We start from the raw sequence: 14,642 nt of genomic DNA on the forward strand, positions 1-14,642 counted from the left end.
GACAGTTGTGGATTCAAACCCTGGTCTTCTGCAAGAACAACCAGTGTTCTTAACTGCTGAGCCATCTCTCCAGCCCCACTTTAGTCTCATTTTAAAGAATTCATAGAACCATAGGCTAGCATAGAATAGTCAAGATCATTCTAATAATTACTTGCCCTAGATTATTTTTCAAAATTTGAGACTTTTTGTGGCCTAGCCTGGGGTCTGTTGTGAATGAATGTTCTGTGCACATTAGCAAGTCTTTTGCAGCTACTGGATGCAGTGTGTGATAAATGCCACTTAGACAGAGCTGGTGTTCAGACTTCCCATATCTTCAGGAATTTGCGTTTGTGTGTGTATACATGGTCTACCAGTTCCTAAGCGGGTAGTCTCCACACACAGTGTGGAATTTGTGTTTCAGTTCTGTTTTTGCTCTATGTGTTTGGGGGTACTGTTCCTAAATGCATATTCATTTAAAATTCCTGTTTTGGATTGAATCTTTTGTCATTATGAAATTTATTTCCCGGGCCAGAAGATGACTCAGTTGGTCAAAGCACTTGCTGTGCAAGACTGACAACTTGAGTTTGATCCCTAGAACCCATGATGAAAGGAGAGAACAGACTCCCCCAAATTATCCTCTGCTGCCACATGACTGCCATGGCAGGTATATGCCCACACACACACACACACACACACACACACACAATGGGCATAATAACATTTATCTCATTTTGTGGTATTTGGGTTGAATGTAGAGCCTCGGACATGTCAGGCAGGCACTCTACCCCTGAGCTACACCCCTTCAGTCCCAACCATCTTCTTTCTTAACCTATCACACCCTTACTTACTAGTATACCAGTTCATATTCAAGGTAAGAACACTGTGTGATGATTCCACCTACACCTCCTCTCACCATTGTGTTAATCTTATCCTCTATTTGCTTGTCCATCACAACTGATTATTTAAACTTTGAAATCATGCTGTGAGGTGGTGTCACCCCTGTGTTCTAACTGTGGCTCCATACCTCCTAGCCGTATAAACCTGTACAAGTAATGTCATTCTTTTTTCCTCTTTTTCCTACTGTAGTTTACCATGAATTTATTCAAGTAAATCCATTCAACATGCTTGAGATCACCTTGACATCTAGCAAATGCTCACCAAATGCTAGTTCTTATAATTACTCCCAGTTTATAGATGAGGAAATACAAGCTCAGGTAATTAAGCAACATACTGAAGGTCATATAGCTAGTGATAGAGGTTTTCAAACCAGTTCTGTCCTACTCTAACCAGAGCCTTTACACCTTTCACCTGATTTTGTGTCCTTATCTCTGGACACAAACAGGGAGACTGTGATAGTCACCTCAGGGAGCTTTTGAGAAGATTTTCTGAGATAGTGCTGGTGGACAGCAGTTAACGCCCACTGTCCTTACACTTAGGACCTGCGGCCTAGTGGTAAGTGGCCAAGTCTCCCCTGCCATGGGTGGCGCCTCTTCCTAGTACCTGGTCAGATATGCATTCTCTGTATGCTCTAGTTATTCACTGTAGTGAATTTCACTAGCTGCCACCAGTGTCATATCACCAGGAACCTCCAACCCACGACTAATAGAAAATCACTCAGCTTCAGGGAAGTGACCTGCTATCACAGCCCCTGTAGAGATTCCAGATAATCTGTAGGTCCTGTGACTGACTGAGAGCTCTTCAGTCTTCCCAAAACAGCCAAGCTCTGATACCTACTAGTGTATCTGACTGCTCCCCAGGCTGGGAGAAATGAGCTAAACCACAATCAGATTTTTAAAAATTAATCGCTGATGAATTATCTTTTCATACTGTGTGTGTCATATTCTATTCCCTCCATGCTCCACCCTCCTTTTTCTTGACCCTTCCCACTCCCGTTCAGTTCCCTTTGTCCCCTAGGCAGTTGGACTTCTAGTTTGATCTCGAGTGTATGACATGATTCTATGTATCTATATAAAATCTAGGAACCACAGATAAAAGAAAACATATAATAGTTGTCTTTCTGAGACTGCACAGCCAGACTCTGTCCATCTTTATCTTGGGCCTAGAGAGCAAGTCTGTTTTTCTACCTCAACCTTTTGGCCTCAAAAAATTTTGGATCTGAGAAAGAAGCAGCAACTAAACCATCCAGCATCCTGAGAAAGTGGACAGGAAAACGATTCATCCCTTCTTCAGAGCTGAGTCCCAATGACGACTTTCACTTTCCAGTTCACTAAGAATTATATACCCTTATAATTGGTTAGAAAACGTTTATCAGCCGGGCATGTGGCTCAAAACCACTTACAATCACAGCACTCAGGAGGCTGAGGTAGGAGGATTGTCTTGACTGTGAGGTCAGCCTTGGCTGCGTAGTGAGTTCCAGACCATCCTGAACTACAATGTAAGACTCTGTCTCAAAATTTAAAGAAAGTTAGGAAGGAGAGAGAGAGAGAGAGAGAGAGAGAGAGAGAGAGAGAGAGAGTGTCTATGTCAAGGTCAGGGTAAAACTTTCAGAAATCACTTCTCTCCTTCCATCACGCGGGTCCCAGGGGTCAAATACAGGTCATCAGTTATGGAGGCAAGGACCATCTTTACACACTGAGCCATTTTGCCAGCCCCACGAAAATATTTTTTCCTGCAATATGTGAGGGGCAACTCTGTTTCAATAAAATGGATTAGCAGGGCAATGATGTTGCTTATTATAGAGAAGCAATGTCCCATTCCTACAACAAAAAGTAGCTGGTCACTGAACGTAGAGAGGAAGGTGGGAAATGAGCCCTCTGAGCTCAGTGAAGTCTAAGAATGGGGCACAACCAGGGAGCCCCATATTTTCTGTGTGATTAAAACTGACTGGGGGTTACTGTCTCTTGCTGGCAGCCACAATGAAAACTTGATCATTTTGCGTTTAACTTTCAGATGTCTTTTTTATGCAGTTAGAAATAAAATGCTGTATATATTTTAAATCCATACAGTGCTTTTAAGAAAAAAACAAGAGGGACTTGAGAGATGGCTCATCGATTAAGTGCAACTTGTTGCAGAGGACTTGGTTCAGTTCCCGGCACCCACATGGTGGTTCACAACCAGACTGTAACTCTAGTTCTGGGGAATCCAATGTATTCTGCTTTCCACAGGCACCAAGTACACACACCATGCACACACATGTTTGCAGGCAAACACTCATACACATAAAATAAAAATAAATGCATCTTTTTAAAAAGGGAAAGAAAAATAAACCTTTCAAAGGTTCCCCTAAAGACTTTTCATTACTTTATTTTTATTTTTATTTTTTTTGTCTTTTTGAGACAGGGTCTCCCTGTAGCCCCAGCTGTCCTGGAACGCACTACATAGACCAGGCTGGCCTCAAACTCACAGAGATCTGCCTTCTTCTGCCTCCCAAGTGCTGGCATTAAAGGTGTGAGCCACCACACCCGGCCCCATCACTTTTTTTTTTTACTTTTATCATCTTTATAACTTTCACATAACCTTCATAGTAACCACCACTACTGCCACCAAAATTACAGAAACTTGAACTTTTGTAGAATCCTGTCATCTTCAACAATCTCTCTGCTCTATTACTTCAGCAACTCCAGAAGAAAGCGACCCTTCTTCAGGTATCTTTTTCCTTTTTTTTTTTTTTTTTTGGTCTTTTTGAGACAGGGTCTCCCTGTAGCCCAAGCTGTCCTGGAACTCACTATGTAGACCAGGCTGGCCTTGAACTCACAGAGATCTGCCTGCTTCTGCCTCCCAAGTGCTGGGACTACAGGTGTGCACCACCACGCCCAGCGTCTTTTTCCTCTTTTTAAAGTATTTTATTTTATTGTTTTTATTTTATTTAATGTGTATGAGGGTATTGCCTGTGTGCATGCAAGTGCACCTGTGTCATGCAGTGCCCATGAAGGTCAGAAGAGTGTGTCAGATTCCCTGGAACTGGAGTTACAGACGGGTGTGAGCCGCCGTGTGGGTGCTGGGAATTGAACCTGGATCCTCTGCAGGAGCAGCCAGTGCTCTTAACCATTGAGCTATCTCTCCAGCCCTTCTCTTTTTCTTTTTTCTTGAACCAAGTGGTAAAGCACATAACAGCACAGTGCCTCAGAGAAGGTTGGAGGAAGGAGGGTAGTACATGGTCTACCTGCCACAGCTGTCCTGGGAGACTGGCAGAGCAAGTTGTGTCCCCATGATGCTGGTGAGGAGAGTGAGTGGTGCTCAGAGAGGTCAGAAGGGTTCATGTAGGGTTTGGAGGTGGACTCTCCTCAATTCTCAGATCAACTTTCCAGATGTAGTCCCTGAGAAACAAAGGCAGATACCAACAATGGCTTTAAATGTGCTTGTTTCTATGGTGCTGGGGATGGAATCCAGGGCTTCAAACATGTCAGGCAAGAGCTCTACTACTGAGCCTACCCTCAGTCCTGCTCCCTCTCTCTTTCAAGACATGGTCTTAGTATATAGTCTAGGGTTGCCTCAAATTCAAAATGCTCTGCCTCAGTCTCCCAAGTGCTAGAATTACAAGGGTGCCCACCACACCCACCCGGAGTAACTAAATTGGAACAACCATTTAGGAAAGTAGTCATTAGGAAAGCTTAGCACACAAATTCATCCTCAGGCATATACAGCAGAAAAATTCTTGCACAAAAGCACCAGGATATATATGCAAAGGGTTTGGGCAGTCATGTATATGGTCGAGAAATAGAAAGTATAGACCATACTATATAACCTATATATATGACAAATATACTATACCTACTATAATATACTATATATAATATATAGTACGATCTGTACTTATAGTGTTTATATGCATATGTTCACACCCATAAGAAAAACACACACATTCATAAACTGCCAAGAAAATAAAGAAAAAATTATGTTATGTTCACATGCTAGAATAACACAGTGAAAATGTTACGGGTGCGCTGTAATGAAATATAATGACTTAATAATGTTCTGGGAAAAAGTAAATCCTAAAAAACTACTTAACTATAAGCAGGAATTTTAGAGTTCCAAAAGAATACTAAACACTATGTCTTGGAGGCAGATGCACTACTGTTGCACAATAAGGTTACTGACATGATATATTTTGGTTGAATATAGATCAAAAATCTCTGAGGGGCCAAGGTGTGGTGGCACTTGCCTTAAATCCCAGCACTCCAGAGGCAGAGGCAGGCAGATCTCTGATCTCTGAGTTTAAAGCCAGCCTGGTCTACATTGTTAAGCCAGACACCTTTAGTCCTAGCACTCAGGAGGCAGAGGTAGGCAGATCTCTGTGAGTTCATGAGTTCAAGGCCAGCCTGGTCTACATAGTGAGTTCCAGGCCAGCTGGGGCTAGAGAGAGACCCTGTATCAAAAAGACCGGAAAAAAAAAGTCTTTGTTTTAGGACCAGGAGATAGATTCATGGAAGTTCATTTTAATATTTATTTACTTATTTATTATTTACATTTTCTGTGTGTGTGCCACTGTGTAAGTGTGGTAGTCAGAGGAAGACTTGCAGGAGTCTTTTCTCCTTCCACCATGTGGGTTCCATGGATTGAACTCAGGATGTCAGCTGCCTTTTAAACCATCTCAACAACTGGGGAGTTCATTTTATTAAAACGTTACATATATATTTCTGTATATTTCAAATACAGTAAAATAATAAATAATGACTGACAAAAAGAAACAAGGGTTAGAAAGAAAAAGGACATTTAACAAAGTAAGTTTGAGCTCGTGGCACGTGTCCATAATCCCAGCAAACAGGAGCTGGAGGCAGGAGGATCAGCAGTCACATCTAGCCCCACTTATGTGAGATCCTGCCTCTAAAAAGAAACAAGTGGGGCTGGAGAGTTGGCTCAGCAGTTAAGAGCACTGGCTGCCCTTGCCAAGGATGCAATGTTCAATTCCTAGCACTCACATGGCATCTAACTGTCCTAACTCCAGTTCTAGGGGATCCAGTGCCCTCTTCTGACCTCCACGGGCAGTGCAAGACACGGGTACACATATAAATGCAGGCAATACACTCATACACATTAAATAAAAATAAATAATAAGCCAGGTGTGGTGGTGTACACCTTTAATTCCAGCACTTAGGAGGAAGAGGCAGGCAGATCTCTGTGAGTTCGAGGCTAGCCTGGTCTACATAGAGAGTTCCAGGCCAGCTGGGGCTACAGGAAGACCCTGTCTCAAAAATGATGTCATATTCCTTTGCAGGCATTGCAAAACATGAGTGCACTTAAAAGTTGAAACAAGCAGGGCTGGAGAGATGGCTCAGCAGTTAAGAGCACTGGCTGTTCTTCCAAAGGACCTGGGTTCAAACCCCAATGCCCACATGGTGGCTAACAACTGTCCTAACTCCGGTTCTGGGGGATTTGACTCCCTCTTCTGACCTCTGAGGGCACTACATGACATGGGTGCACTTACATACATGCAGGCATAACATTCATACACATAAAAAAAATTTTAAAAAGAAACAAAAAAAAAACTAAAGCAAGTTTCAAAAAGTAAAATTTTAAGCAATAATTTTGCTTTTAACAATTCTAAGCCAGGTGTGGTGGCACATGCCTGTAGTCCCAGCACTTGGGAGGCAGAGGCAGGTGGAGCTCTTTGAGTTCAAGGTCAGCCTGGTTTACATAGTAAGTTCCAGGCCAGCTAGGGGCTACAGGGAAACCCTGTTTCAAAAAAGACCTAAAAAAAAAAAAAAAAAAAAAAAAAAAAACCAGTGAAACTATTCTTTAGTCATTTCATTCTATTCAAACTCTTCTGACTTAGAGGCACTGTAAGCAAGTTGGACCAGCTGGGTCACAAGTGCTCAGTGGTACAGCACTTGCCTGCAGGGAAGCTTCTAGGTACAATTTCTAGCAATACACACAAAAGGATCATAATATGTGCAAGTTTATGACACGAAGATATGCTGAAAATTTATAAAACAGATTCCACCTCTTCACTCCAACCTCTAATCAATGAAAAGTGCTATTTTTTATTTAAAAATTAATATTCAAATGAGAATAATTTTGCTATCAGGTAATACTATACTTAACAATGACTATTTTCTCTCTGTCTTTTTCTCTCTGTCTCCCTCTATGTCTCTGTCTCTCCTTCTCTTTCTTCTCTCTCTGTCTCCTCTTTTGAGAAAAACTTCATCTAGTCAAAGTTGACCTCAAACTCTCGATCCTCTTGCCTCCATCTCCCAAGTGCTGGGATTATAGCTATAGAGATCCACTGGGAGGCAGAGCTCTCTGAGTTTGAGGCCAGCCTGGTCTACATAGTGTGTCCCAGGTCAGCTGGGGCTACACTACAGGGAGACGCTGTCTCAAAAAATCCAAAAAAAAAAAAAAAAAAAAAAAGACAAAAAAAAAAAAAAAAAAAAAAAGTATATGCCACCATGCCCAGCTCACTTTTCTTTGTGGTGTAAACCAGCACAGTTTCTGAGGCAAAGAGAAAAATCACAGATGAATTTGTCAGCATCTGCAGTAGTAGATGTTAATGTGAGTTCACATGATGGACAGGGGTGTCACTAGTTGAGGTCTAAAGTGGGTCTTTCAGGAACTTGGAAAAGGCAAAGATAAGATTATTCCACTATTTGATTAAACAGCAAGAAAAACCTAAAAACTCTCCTGGAGGAAGAATGCCTGGAGGAATACCTAAAGAGAGAAGGAGGCATTGAGAAGTGAGGTTTGGTAGTTAGGGAACCAGACAAAGCTTTTTACTAGAACTAGCCAGGAGGAGGAGGAAATCCCTTCTGGACAAAGATATCCTGTCATGAAGATTGATGACAAGTCCATGAATGTTAGACTAGTTTAGGAAGCTCTGAGGAGATCAGCCTCCTCATAGGAGGCAGAGCCAGCTCCAGGGTGGGCCAGGATCTCAGAACAACTTACTAACAGCTCAACATAGATATTAGGCAAATATATTTACCAGAATTCCTCTTGAGGATAGAACTGTACGTGGTTGGAAACAAAAGTGTCTGAGAAGCAATAGACAGCTGAGAGACACACTCCTGAGAGTCCACGAAATGCTCAGCTGCTTTCATCTATTCATTTAACAAACATCTGCTGAGTTCCAAATGGACAGCTATTCTAGAACCTGTAGTGCATTGATGCACCAGGCAGGCAAATATTTTCATAACATTTCTCTGAGGCAACATGCATGGACATAATAAAGAAACTAGACAGCAGAAGACAGATGGTCTTAGCAAAATAAATAAAGCTGAGTGGTAAAGAGCCTCAGTAATGAGAGGAAGTCTACTGATTGATTGATTGATTGATTGATTGATTGATTGATCTTTTTGAGGACTGACCAATTTGATTAATTTTCGAGACAGGGTCTCAGCTAGCCCAGACTGGCCTTGAATTCCCTATGTCCTTAAGGATGACCCTGAACTCCTAACCCTCCCTCTACCTCCTGAGTACTGAGTTAAAGGCATGCACCACCAAGCCTGGTTTTATGCCACAGTGGAGAACGAACCAAGACTTCATGCATGCTAGGCAAGTACACTACAGATTGAGCTACATCTGCCCCTTTTGTTTGTTTATTTGTTTGTTTAAGTCAGGGTCTTGCTATGCAGTTCAGACTGACCTGGAACTCACTATTGTCCTGCCTCAGCCTCCTCAGTGCTGGGATTAAAGATGAGAATTACCCATGCCTAGGTTTTAAATGATGGTCTCTTTTTAAATGATGGTCAGATCCTGCTCCATTGAGCAAGAGGTCTGGAGAATGATGGGGGCACCTGTGAGAAAACAGGTGGCGGGAAGAATGTGCAAGATCACAGGTGGCAGGGTGAGAGCACTTGGGAGCTGAGGGAGGCCCCAGGGAATTGCAGGACGGTCACATTAGTTGTTTGGGGACACTGAAGAAAGAGGTCTTTCAGGGATGTGGCTCAGTGAAAATTTAACCTGTCCTGAGAATTAGGGATTTGTTTCTCCATACCACAAAAGAAAGTTTTTATTTTATTCTTCTGAGGCAGAAGGTACTTCTCTTGGAGTCGGGGTGGCTGGGGAATCTAGCCTGGGGTCGTGTGTAGAATGCTTGGGATGGCGGGGCAGAGATGAAGAGACAGAGAGAATGACAGAGCCTCATAGGCCAGGCTAGCCTGGAATTTCCTATGTAATGGAGTCCGGTCTTAAACTTTTTTTTTTTTTTTTTTTTTTTTTTTTTTTGTCTTTTTGAGACAGGGTCTCCCTGTAGCCCCAGCTGGCCTGGAACTCACTATGTAGATCAGGCTGGCCTTAAACTCTCAGGGATCTGCCTGTCTCTGCCTCCTGAGCGCTAAGATTAAAGGCATGCACCACCATGCCTGGCTTGGTCTTAAACTTCTGGTCCTACTGCATCTACCTCCCCTGTGACGGGATGACAGGCATCCCTTCCATCCACTCCTGGTTTAAATGCTTTAAATGTCACAATGATATTTAAGGACTCTAAGGTGGAGATTGCACCCAACCAGGCTGCTCAGAATGCCCATTCGTTTTCAATTCTTTTGATGCCATGAAACAGAGTGTGGAGAAAAGGAACCCCAAACACTATCAGGAATGTAAACTAGCAGAATCACGACACAAAATGGTGTGGATGTTCCTCATAAAACTAAAAGTAAAACCAGGCTTTGTGGCTCATGCCGTTAATCTCAGTCCTCAGGAGGCTGAGGCAGGCCTGGTCTGCATAGTGAGATCCAGGCCAGCTGGGACTACCCGGAGACCCTGTCTCAAAAAATCAAACACAACAACAATAAACTATAGGTAGAACTACTGTATGATCCAGTACCCAGTTAATATATGAAAATGAATCAGTTATGTCCAAGAGTATATCTAGTCCCACATCCACTGTAGCGTTATCCAGGACAGTCCAAATAAACAATCTGTCAGTGGGATGAATGGACAAGGAATTTATGATACATAGGTATACACACACACACACATATATATACATATGGAATATACATAATATAATACACATAATGGAATATTACTCCACTTTTAAAAAGGAGGGGGTTATGGGTAAATCAATGGTAGAGCAACTGGCTGGTATGTGCCTGTGAGCTTGATTCCTAACACTGCAACAAAAGAGGGAAAGCAATCCTAACTTTCACAAGGGTGACTCTAGAGGATATTCTGAAAAGTAAAATAAGCCAGGAAGAAAAGTACTGCATAAATTGTAAGTGGACTCTTTAAGAAAAGTAAAATGCATAAAACCAGAAAACAAAATGGTATTAGCAGGAGCTGCGTGGTGAAGGAGGGTAAGTAAGGTAAGTGTAGGGACTTAAACGCTCTCTAGATAGGCACCATCAGCTGAAAGTCATCAAAAAGTGAACTCTGAGGCTGGGTGTGGTGATGAATGCCATTTATCCCAGTGCCCTGGAGGCAGAGGCAGAGGCTGAGGCAGGCAGATCTGAGTTCAAGGCCAGCCTCATTTACATACTGAGTTCCTGGACAGACAAGACTACATTAAAAAAAAAAAATAAGTTGCTTACGGTGGTGAACGCCTTCAATCACTGCACTCTGGAGGCAGAGGCATGCAGATCTCTGTGAGATTGAGGACAGCCTAATCCACATAGCAAGTTCCAGGCCAGCTAGGGCTACAGGGAGACCCTGACTCCAAAACAAAAACAAAAATGAAAACTAACTAATTAACTAAATAAATAAATGAATAAAAAATATGAACTATGTTCAAAGGCACCAAGGAGAGCGTGGAAGAACATCTCTGCAAAACGTATTCTGGTAAAGAATTTATTAGGGAAGCACAAAAGAAAAACTGCGTTAAGGAGGCAGAGTGTGGTAGCACTTGCCTTTACCTTTAATCCCAGCACTCTGGAGGCAGACACAGGCAGAGCTCTGTGAGTTTAAGGCAAGGCTGGTCTGTATAGTGAGTTCCAGGACAGACAGGGCTGCATAGTGGGACACTGTCTCAAAACAAACAAACAAAACAGAACAAAGAAAAAACAGCACAGTGAGAGCCAGTGAACTTGTAAAATGGTACTTGCACTCAGGATCCCACAAGGTGACAAGAAAGAACTTTTTTTTTTTTTTCAGTCTTTTTGAGACAGGGTCTCCCTGTAGCCCCAGTTGACCTGGACTCACTACGTAGGCTGGGCGTTGAAAACAGATCTGCCAGCTTCTGCCTCCCCTGGCCTGGGATTAAAGGCATGCGCCACCACGCCCAGCTGAAAGAACTAACTTTTTGCAAGTTGTCCCCTGACCTGTAATGGTATGCCCTGAAAGGTGTGCACCTTGGAAGGTGCACAGCCTGCACCTAATTTTTATAGGCACCTGAGCCACAAACACAATAAAATAATAAATAAACAAATTATCAAAAATGAACAAATAAAAGCCCACAATGAGCTAAGTTTATATATGTACTAGAATTTCTGTATTTACAAAGACACAATCACCACATTTTGACAAGGATGTGCACCAGTTGGCTTTTTCAATACATTTCTGCTGGGAAGACAGAAAGGCAAAACTCCCCGCCCCATCTCTCTTTCTTTCCCCTCTCTCCCACCTCTCTCTGAGACCAGATCTCACTTTGCAGCCCAAACTGGCTTGGAACTCATTATGAAATCCAGGCTGGATTTGAACTCATGACAATCATCTTGCTTCAGCACTCACAAGTACTGGATGGCATGAGCCACCACTCCCACAGTTTATTAATTTCTTATAAAGTTGACTGGGCACCTATCATATGACCTGGCCATTTTACTCTTACCCAAGAGAAATGAAACATCTATCCATACAACAACCCATTTGAAAACAATCAAAGCATCCCTATTCATAAAGGTCCGCAACTAACTCTATTAACTCTTGAATGAATAAACACATTGTGCCAGATCTGTACATTGGAATTTTACTTTAAAAAGGAAATATTGATATGTATTTAGTCTATATGGTTAAATCTCATGAAATGTTATGCTCAATGAAAGGCTCCAGACACAACATTGAACACGGTAAGACTGATTCAGTTTGGGGCTGGAGAGATGGCTCAGTGGTTTAAGCACATTGGCTGCTCTTGCAGAGGACCCAGGTTTGATTCCTAGCACCCACATACCAACTAACAACCCTCTGTAACTCCAGTTCCAGGGGAATCCAGCGCTCTCTTCTGACCACCACGGGCATTGCAGGACACGAGTGTACTTACATGCAGGCAATACATTCATACACATAAAACATAAATAACAAAATATTTCTTTAATTAAAGAAATATTGATTCCGTTTATCTGAAATTCTGGGCCAGGCACCAGTGCATGAGAACAGAGAACAGCTCTGTGGTGGGAAGGGCCACAAAGAGTAGTTGGTTGTAAGTGATATAAGGAGACTTTACGGGGCTCATGGAAGTATTCTGTATCATGGTGGTGGTGGTTATGTAGTTTTTTCTTTTTTTCTTTTTTTTTTTGTGGTTCTACAGAGATCTTTACTGGACAGTTCCTTCCAGGATGGGACAACTCAGTCATAGGGCTACAGTCAGACACTGCACTGGCCTCCCGGACACCTCAGCTTGAACTCAGCATGACAGCAGACTGCCCATGGCCAGCAGAGCCGGAGGGTGGGCTCCAGCAGCCACTTCTCCAGGGGTCAACAGTTGACCAGCTTTTTGATGGTTCGCGTGTGCTAGCAGCATGCAGCGATAGCAGTAGTGCTTCAGGCCCAGTGCATGCAGGACATCCCCCTCTGTGTACGCACCTGCAGCAGCCCTGGATAGGTTTCTCACTTGCTGACCATCTTGCCGCAGGTGAAGCAGCCCACTGGGATGATCATCTGGCAGTGATTATTGTATACAATTGTACACTACATTTAGCAAGAGCTGGGGTACAGCTCAGTGACAAATGGCAATCAAACCTTTCCTGTGCATGGCTCTGGGTTTAAGTCCCAATGCTGCCAGAAACAAAGAAAAGATGAATTTTATTGGAAGGACAGTAGACTTCAGTAAAGTTGGTGTAAATAAGTAATAACAACCGACCCTAAGTCCAGTTCCAGAGTTGGTGGTGAAGTGGTGAACATAGCTGCCTTTCTAACTCCACTCCCAGGGGATCCAATGCCCTCTTCTGGCATCTGCAGGCATTGCATGACATGGGTACACTCACATGCAGGCAAAACACTCGTACACATAAAATAAATAAATTTTAAAATAATGGGGAAACCATGGTGGAAGGGTTAGACAATGAGAGAAATAAATACCTAGCTAGTTTTAAAGAAAACCAGAGAGAACCATATTAATTGAACAACCTACTGACAAATTATACATACAACTAGCTCAAGGAATATAATATATATATCTAAGCAAGGTTTATCTGAGAATGTTTGGTCTTTGCCCAAGCTTTATCTACATGACACACAGTAATTAAAAGTACCAGACTGGTGGAACTAACCTTCTTGGATGTTTAACAGACATACTTTGAGACCTATAATAATTTGGTCAGAGGGACATAAAGGACAGTTTTTGCTCCTTGCCCTCCTAGGTTAACTAAGTTCCAGGGGTGAGACCTATACTAATTTAGTCAGAAGGACATAAAGGACAGTTTTTGCTCTTTGTCCTCCTAGGTTGACTAAGTTCCAGGGGACTATGAGCATCTCTCAAAATGTCCTGCAACTGTGGTGAATCAACTGTCCTCTTGATCAAGGAGTCCATGGAGACCCCAGCAAATGGACTTGAAGCAGTGTCCACTCTACAAAGAGGAAGGCCAACACAGAGGAAACATTTCCTCCAGGCTTCCAAGTGAAGCCAGCCATGGTCTAGCAGGACCTTTGACTTATTTTCATATGAATGGAACTGGTAAATAAAAGGATCCAGGGGCTCCTCCCAAGCCCATGTGACTCCCGAGGAACAGATCCTCAAAGGACCTTAAGAGTAAAAACACATTGGTTTATCTAGGCCAACTGTATGGTCTTGAACACACAAAAGGAAAGTATAACCAAAGATTAAATGGATCAATATATTTCTTTAAGAGTTCATGTGTATAGCTAAAGGCTACATAACAAGAAACAATGCCAAACAGGAGATACCTTCCTTTGAGTTGTTGGCCAGGGTGGCCCAAGAGACTCCCAGACAGTAATCCAGCATAGAACTGGGAAAATGAACAGCAGACCCCAATCTTATCTAAAGGAATATTGGCAACTGATTGCTCCTAGATGAAGAAGAGCTTATCTTCCTAAAACAAGAAACTCTAGATAGACTGACTAGATTTAATGGGTGGACAAGCACTGGGGAATGGCTGGGGGCACCGACAACACAGTGGACAGTAACAGGGATAAGAGAGTTATATGGGCTCCAGTTGGGGACAGGGGGCTATGGGAGGGTACCATTTGGGAAGTGGATATATAAAAGAATAAGATTGTTTGGGATGTTCTGTATGAAATACACACAAAAAAATCAACAAATAGAAAATGAGTTATATTTGAGGAAGAAGCATAAAAATTTGCTTCATGTTAATCAGTAGAGGTAAAAAGCATTATCATTGAAATCTACCTGATGACTTTATATCCATACCCAGGTGCCAAGGATCCGAGCGTAACCAACTGTGACTAGTAATACTCTGATACATAGAGATTAGAGATGCATGTGCAAACATCTAAGTGTTAGTAGCATTAAAAATGAGTTTTTCTGTATGAAACAGTGTATTTTAAAATGAAATGGAGATCTTTTTTAAAGATTAAAAACCTCATTCAATTTTATGTCTTGTAGCGTTTTTACTGAGTTTCAATATTGTATAACTGTATTA

At 42.3% G+C, this 14,642-nt stretch overlaps 1 pseudogene; it reads right to left on the bottom strand.

Annotated features, from left to right (window-relative positions):
• Positions 1-12,387: 12,387 nt before the first annotated feature.
• Positions 12,388-12,681, bottom strand: LOC103733749 (annotated as a pseudogene).
• Between the last annotated feature and the right edge of the window lie 1,961 nt (positions 12,682-14,642).

Source organism: Nannospalax galili, unplaced genomic scaffold (assembly GCF_000622305.1).
Source record: "Nannospalax galili isolate Female #2095 unplaced genomic scaffold, S.galili_v1.0 scaffold415, whole genome shotgun sequence".
NCBI lineage: Eukaryota > Metazoa > Chordata > Mammalia > Rodentia > Spalacidae > Nannospalax > Nannospalax galili.